Source organism: Oryctolagus cuniculus, chromosome 12, assembly GCF_051225735.1.
Source record: "Oryctolagus cuniculus isolate XC-2025 breed Fujian yellow rabbit chromosome 12, ASM5122573v1, whole genome shotgun sequence".
In the NCBI taxonomy this organism is placed as follows: Eukaryota; Metazoa; Chordata; class Mammalia; order Lagomorpha; family Leporidae; genus Oryctolagus; species Oryctolagus cuniculus.
The window spans coordinates 14,075,943-14,084,420 of record NC_142878.1 but is presented as its reverse complement, the minus strand read 5'-3'; the positions used below and the strand labels follow the sequence as shown (position 1 = coordinate 14,084,420).

Below are 8,478 nucleotides of genomic sequence, written 5' to 3'. Positions count from 1 at the left end.
AAAATATTAGTTTCCCATAAAAGATTTCATATTCTTATGCCCAAAATAAAATTATTCTACAATCAGTTCCAACTTTTGGCTCTATAATTATCAATAAGTCTAGGGCTCAGATTAATTTTATTGGGTATTATTTTTATGCAATCATCTCTATTCAAGACAATATAAAGACTTCTCATATTTTCCATATATACATACACTCCAATCTGAATGTCTACTAGTAGGTCTTTATTAATTCATTATGCTAAAGTGAAATATAGTTCGGATATATTCTCTGTAGGATAATGATATAGTATAATGTGCCACAAGGCAAAAGGGCCCTTATTCTCCTTAGTTTTTGTTTAATCTAAGAGGATAAGATTAGGAGAGGTGTCCAAACCAAATCATATTCCTCTCATGGGGTTATATCTCATGCTTACAGTTCGTTAATGGACTGATACGAGGGGACTTTTAAAAAAGTTTATGGAAAATTTCAATTATCTTATTTATATTCTTTTGTAAACTTTTTGAAGTTCCCTCATGTGAACACTTTTACAAAAATGCCCCCTTTTAAGGTAAGTGGAGTGGATTATAAATTCACATACATGGACAAAGTTTACATATTTCTTTGTGCTTAGAGACTAGGTGTCATGCAGTCATGGCTCTTTCTTGGTCCATCCCTTCAAGGAGCCATAGCAGTGACTTTTGCTATGATTCATTACTTATAAACTAGCATAAAATGATACTCATGAAGCCACATGAAACTCCAGATCTAAAATTAAGATGCCAAGCCTCTTGGAACTGTACTTATTTTCATATGTCTGGAGCAAACCATATACAGGAATTTTAAATCTGTGAAGGACACCCATTGTTTTTATATTGTGAGTCCTTACCAATGACCCACATATACCATAAAACCACAGCAATGCAGAAATATTATGGTAGGAGTAATATACCAACTGTATACCAATATATACCAATATAATATAATATACCAATAACCAATAGTTAGACTTAAAGAATATAGTACTGCTGAGACAGCAATCATGAGTCAAAAATATCTGAACATTATTTAAATGAATACTCAGGAGAAAGTGCCCATTTTTCCATGATAAGTCCTCAAATAGGTCATTCATTCATTAAAAAGAAAAAAATTGGTGGCCAGCATTGTTGTGCAGTGGGTTAAGTGCCAGTTGCAATGCTAACATCCCATATCAGAGCTCCTGTTCGTGTCCCAGTTGCTCTGCTTCAGAGGCAGCTCCCTGCTAATATGCTGGGAAAGCAGTAAACAATAGCCAAAGTGTTTGTGCACCTGTCACCCTCGTGGGAGACCCAGATGGGGTTCTAGGCTTCTAGCTTCTATCTGGCCCAACTAAGATTAATGAGGTTATCTGAGGGTGTGAATTAACAGAAAGAATATGTCTTTCTCTGTTTCTCTCACTCTCTCTCTGTCACTTTGCTTTTCAAATAAGTAAATCATTTTTTAAAAATAAAAATTTATATTGAGATGCACATTGTGCAATTTAGGGAACCTAAGAATCATCAAGGTGATATTAAGAACAATTGATGTCATTCTGCATTATACTTACTAAAATACATATTCATTCTGTATTATACTTCATCTAATGTAGTCACATAATTTTGGTATGCTGACATACAGATTGACATTTAATGGTGTTTATCTATCAATTTATTCAACTTCCAAGTTTCAATGCTAAGCAAATTATTGAATCTTGGATTTCTATCACAGAGGAAATTTTATCAAGTCTGAGAACATACACAAGAATGGAACATGTTTAAAGTATTTTCTTTTGAGAATTTTTCATACATGAAGCATTAATATCCTTTGGCTAAATTTTCAAGTTATCTCTATCAGTGAAACAGCCATCATTCATAATTAAACTCTACCTTTAATGAATATATTGAGGCCAACAGAAATTCTGAATATAGAAACCAAATATCATACTATCCATGATTTTACTCTAGCTCATGAATCAAGGGCAATTTATATATCCTAATATCAAACTTCTGAGCACAATTTTAACAGTCTTTCAGTTGTACTTCTACAATTATCCATAAATATCAACCTCAGAGTTATCTGAAAATGTGTACTGTAAATGAATTTACTTACTCCATGAGAGATGGTTCCAACAAGTCATAAAACTTCCAATTTTAGGTAAATGAAGCTCATTAAAAGTAGATATTTTCTGATAATATTCCCATCAAGTAGGTCACTCACTCATTGCCAAAAGTAAGTTAATCATTCACCAATATTCTCTGTTAATGTAATCACCTTAAAATGCAAATAATGTTGGAGTCTGTGGACTCAAGAGGCTTACATAGCCTTGGCAGTTCATGACAAGAGCCTCAGGTGATCACTGACATCATAAGTAAGAGCATCAATTGTTAAATCAACAAGAGGAGTCACTGTACACTTGCTCCCCAAGTAGGACATTTGTCCTCAATGAGTTGTACTATGAGAATTAATGGAAAACTAGTCTTTAAACAGTACTTTATACTTTGTGTGTCTGTGTGGGTGCAAACTGTTGAAATCTTTGCTTAGTCTAGAGTTGATCTTTTTTTGTATAAAGATAATTAAAAATCAATCTTAATGAAGAATGGGATGGGAGAGGGAGTAGGAGGTGGGCTATGAGTTGAGGTGAGAGGGCAGCCATGGGCAGAAGAACTGCTATAATCCAAAAACTATACCTATGAAATTCATAATTATTAAATAAAAACTTTCTTTTAAAAAAGGCAGTCTTGGAAAATTTTTGGAAAATGTCCTACCTGCACATTTCCCATTAAAGACAGCCACTGAACTCTAAGTTGTTATGGCACATTTATCTTCATTTGGACATTCTGAAATACACAGTGAAAAAATCCAAGATATTAGCTCTAATGATACAGGTATGTTGAGAAATAGTGATCCCAAAGAGGAAAGGGAGTAAAAGAAAAAAAAAAGAAATGGAATTATGGAAAAGCAATGATGTTTGTACTTGGTCTTCAAGGTTGAATTAAAGTTTCCCAAGTGGACAATGGGGAGTGATGGAAAAGTTTTCCAGGCAAGGCAAGACCATGAGCAAAAATCAATGAAGCAAATACCTTTTTGGTTGGAAAAACCTCTTATAAAAGGAGTAGAATATGAATGAAGCATTTTTTAATAGTTTGAGAAAAATGTAAGTAGTAGCTGGGTTATAAATTCTGAATTTTTGTGAAAGAATCTAGCCATTTTTCACAGACACTAGTCTTGTCTGCAAATACTAACTGATAGAATAAAAAGGGAGAGAACGATCCAACATGGGAAGTGGGATACACAGCAGACTCATAGAATGGCAGATGTCCCAAACAGCACTCTGGCCTCAGAATCAGCCCTTAAGGCATTCGGATCTGGCTGAAGAGCCCATGAGAGTATTTTAGGCATGGAAAGCCAAGACACTTTGGCAAAAAAAGAGGACCTAAATGAAAGATATCCGTGAGTGAGATCCCAGTAGAAAGAATTAGCCATCAAAGGAGGAGGTACCTTTCTTTGAAGGGAGGAGAGAACTTCCACTTTGACTATGACCTTGTCTAAATAAGATCGAAGTCAGCGAGCTCAAGAGGCTTCCATAGCCTTGGAAACTCATGACTAGAGCCTAGGGAGATTTCTGACTCCATAAACAAGAGTGTCAAATTGTAAATTCAACAACAGGAGTCACTGTGTACTTACTCCTCATGTGGGATCTCTGTCCTTAATGTGTTTTCCAATGTGAATTAATACTATAACTAGTACTCAAACAGTATTTTACACTTTATGTTCTGTGTGGCGGAAACTGATGAAATCTTTACTTAATATATACTAAAGCGATCTTCTGTATATAAAGATAATTGAAAATGAATCTTGATGTGAATGGAATGGGAGAGGGAGCGGGAGATGGGAGGGGTGCGAGTGGGAGGGAAATTATGGGGGGAGAAGCATTGTAATCCATAAACTGTATTTTGGAAAATTATATTCACTAAATAAAAGTGTTTATAATAAAAAAAGAGGAAAAAAAGAATCTAGCCTTTTTTTTTCCTCTGATCAACATGTTAGAAGTTTTGAAATGAGAATCTTTTATCAGAGTATGCTTTAGAAAATCACGGCAGTGCATGGTAAAAGCAAAAAGCTTGGTAAGTTTTTAAAGAAACTGAGGTAAGGAGCATTGTTTAGTAAACTTAAACATAGATGAAAAGTTGAGAAATTAATTAAAACATCTAGAGGCCAATTCTGGTACAAACTTTTGCTAGTATCCTCTTTCAAAAATTTAATAATTTAATCTTGTGGATATTTGTAGAACCGTCATACAAACATATTTGTGGCCACCATTAAATTAAATACATGTAATCTGAATGTTTGCTAAAAAATAAATAAATAAAATCATGCTGAAGCAATCAGAAAGCAGATTATCCAGGGGTAGGTGCAACAGGATTACCAAAATTGTTTAATTTCTCCAATCCAAATTAAATACCCTATAAGGAGCCAGAAATCTCCCAGTCTTTATTTAAAGATTCTGTTGTATCTTTGACTCACTTTAATTTCACTGAGCATGAATAACTTCCAAGACAGGATAAGGCCTCACCATTGATCCATATCATTGTACTCCCCTCAAATGTATCCATCGGTCTTGACAAATCTTATCAGGGACAACATCTTTAAACACTGGTTATTAAGTGAACTGGGGTTCAAATAAATTCAGTGCAGGATTACTGGATAACTAGCTGGTATCAAACTTCATCAGTGTTTCTTTCCCAATAGTTTTTATCCAGAATAATAAACACATTCCTTTTATTGGTTCACTCCCCAAATACCCAAATAGCTGGGTTTGGGACAGGGCTAAACCTGGGAGCCAGAAACATTACTGAGGTCTTTAGTTGAGTGGCAGGAATCCAGTTACTTGAACCATCACCACTGACTCCCAGAGTCTGCATTGGTAGGAAGCTGGATTCAGAAGCCAGATTCAGACATTGAACTCAAGCACTCTTAATGTGGGACACGAGCATCTTAACTGCTAGGTTAACTGCCTGTTCCTGAATTCTCTCTTAATTCTTTCTCAGGCTTTCTATGCCATTTTGTTTGTTGATAGTTCCTTCTAGGGGTACTCTTACATTTTGTTCTTTATAATTTTCTGCTAATCTTCCCTGTGTTTGTTCTTGAGAGTATATTTAGGACGTGTGAATTGTTATATTCTAAACAATTTAATAAGGTAGAATAAACTCATTTTAACTACCATCATTTTCCCTTCAGATTTTGCTATAGTACCAGAGATTTGATAAAATTTGCATCACAGTTGTGTTTCTTCTTTGTGCAGTTTTAAATTTTCTATGTATCCAATAATCTCAGAGTAATATACACATTAAAGTGTTGATATTATGAACTTCAAAACTTAAGATACACTTTAAGTGATTATCCTTTGTAAGTGGCATACCACTATGCATAGTAAGGCAGATCTCTTGAGTAACTCCACATAAAAACTGTCATTTAGAGACAGGCATTTGGCAAGTGGTTAAGAACTTGTTTGGGATGCCTGCATCCCAAGTCCCAGTGCCTAGGATTGATCCTGGCTCTGCTTCTGATTTCAGCATCCTGCTAATAGATACTCTGGGAGGTAGGGAGTGATGGTTCATGTCCTTGAGTCCTTGCTACCCACTTTGGAGAACTGGATACAGTCCAAGGATTTTGCTTCAGTCTGACCCAGTCCCAACTGTTGTAGGCATTTGAGGAGTGAGCTAGCACTTGGAAGATACAGTTTGTCTCCTCCACCCGACCTTTCAAATAAAATTTAAAAAGAATTGTCCATCATTTAAAAGTTTTATGAATTGTTAAATAGTTTTTGCTTGTTTTTCTAAGTGCTTTACAATTTGAGACATATTTTTAAATTCTTGTTTTGGTTTCCCTAACTTATACATAATTCAAAATCAAGATGTGATGCTTGGTAGTCTGAAGTTGTAGTTTCAATTTTTGTGATATGGTCCAATATATTTCCTGTGCAGATCAATGAATTATGTAGCAATATCATTCCTACAGTAACTGGATTATGAAGTATTTGTTGGAAGGAACATATGTAACCAGCAAATTACAAAAATACTATTGTAACATTAAAATATTGTTAGGGACAAATATATCCAACTGTTTTTGCTTACATCTGTCAATAACATTTGAATTGCAATAAATTCTATCTCCTTGACAGATAGTCATCTAACACATATGTTTCATTACATACTCTACATATTTGGTGAAACTATTTTTTGTTCCCCTTTTAGAAATTTCAGTCTGTATTGTCGCTCCCCGTCTTCATGGGGGAACGACACTAAGCCCTGCCTAGGCTTCATATCCGAGTCACGGCACCATTATGTCGCTCCCCCTCTTCGTGGAGGAGCAACACAGGACCCTGCGCTGTTCTTTCTTCTGCTCGGCCCTCCCCGGGTTTGCTGCTGGTTCTTCCCGGGTTGGCTACTATCCCTTCCACCTCCGTGGAAGGGCAGTTCCCCCTGGCCGCATTCCCCACTTCCGCAGGGGAGCGGCACTCCGCCGGCCGGTTCTCTGGGGGGCTGCACGGGTGTTCCTTCAGCTAGATGTTCCCCATAGATGTTCCCGATGCATGCCGTCTCTCTCCTCCTTTATAGTCCTCCTCCGCCAATCCCAACTCGGCTGCCCACACGCTGAGCATGCCGCTCTCCTCCAATCAGGAGCAAGTCCTACAGTTTATTGGTTGAACTGGAGGCACCTGTGTAGAAGCTGTTTACTTCTCTCCCAACGCCACACTGTGGGAGAGCAGATGCATAGAATAAGTCTTAATTCGAGTAACTTAGTCTAGTCCGGATTGCTCCCCACAGGAGAGCAGATGCATAGAATAAGTCTTAATTCCAGTAACTTAGTCTAGTCCGAGCTGCTCCCCACATGTATTGCAAAATTTCATATAGTTTACCTATAAAATAATCACTCTTTTTATACTATTATTTAATATTACCATGAACAGGAATATGCTATCTATTTCTCTAATTAGGTATAACCTTTCTGTTCAGTAATTTTATATTATAGTCACTGAATAACTAGTTGTTCACTTACACAGGTGAAAATTCTTTAGTCATATTTCTATTTGTAATCTTTAATTATATTTGAAGATGTGTAATTCCAAATTCTTCCCCAATTCTATCCTAATTGTTCTCTATTGTTATATACTGTATTAGGTTTGGATTTGATTCTGTTTGCATCTGAGTTACATGTTCCTACAACTGCTCAAAGGCACTAAGTTTGTCACTATTTTTACATCACGCAAGTTCACAATTGTGGTTGCTATTTCTATCCCTCATAACATGGTATTTAACAGTTTCTCTTAGTTTGATCATGGCATCACTTCAGTCCCTGAAACTTCCCATGATAGGAAAACTTCCCATAATAGCAAAGCCTATTATGTACAAACAGAATAAAATTTACTCACATTTTAACCATGCTAATTAACAAAATATATTTATTCATGTTTTGTATTTTACATATAATTTATATATTATAAATAAAATATATAAATAATAAATATAATAAATAATATGCATTATATATTAACCTCAAACTATACACATTTAATTATCTCAGAAGTCATGAGTATGGGTGCTGGAGACTTTTAGGATCTAAACATGCTAGGCTTGCTTTTGTGGCATCTTTGAGGGATTTTGAAGAAACAAACTGTTATCATTGAGATCGGAATACTTTCTCCTCATCTGTACAACCATTGCAGCTTTGTTAAACTTTATCCTATGGCTACACAAGATGGAGAGCAGGTGGACTTTTGTGATTCTATTGAAGGCCTTTCAATTTGAATATGATTATATTCCATTTAATTTATTATTTTTTTCTTATCAGTGTATTCAGTCACATAAAGCATAGTGATATTTGTGAATATTTTATTTGAGTAATACTGATCTATCTGTGGACAGATTAGAAATTTTACATTTCTTCTAAATGTGTACCATGCAATTGGTGAGTATAAAGTAATATGACAGAAGAAAGGTTATCCTGAGCTCTTACCTTGTATTCAAGACAACATTTAAAAAGTATGAAATTCCTTGAGTTTGAGATACTAATTTTTTAAAAAATGACTAATAATAAGCTTTATATTCAAAATTGCATGGACAAGTAACAACACAGTCTATGATTTAAATGTTTCTCTTCATATTGCATATTATTGTAAATTACTATCTAGAAAATTTAATCTCAAGGTTCTAAATGGGAAATATAACCTACTCAATGATAGGTGTTGATATCACACCTGAAGTATACGTCCTTTTGGATTTCTCCTTCACACTGATAGCATTGCAAGTTATCAACAACACCTGGTAGGATTCTGTGTAGTACAGCAATAATCTGTTACTAGAGCACTTGGTGCTGGGTATCTGTTAAATATCAATAACACACCTTCTTGAGAGGATTTTTCCCGTATCTGGCTACATGACAGCAAAGTCAGCCTTTGAAAACCTACAACTCAATAATTA

At 35.3% G+C, this 8,478-nt stretch overlaps 1 non-coding gene across 1 annotated transcript; it reads right to left on the bottom strand.

Annotated features, from left to right (window-relative positions):
* Window positions 1-101: 101 nt before the first annotated feature.
* On the bottom strand, window positions 102-185 carry LOC127483985 (small nucleolar RNA SNORD115). Its single transcript, XR_007910773.1, has one exon. It is a non-coding gene; the product is annotated as a small nucleolar RNA SNORD115 (small nucleolar RNA).
* Between the last annotated feature and the right edge of the window lie 8,293 nt (window positions 186-8,478).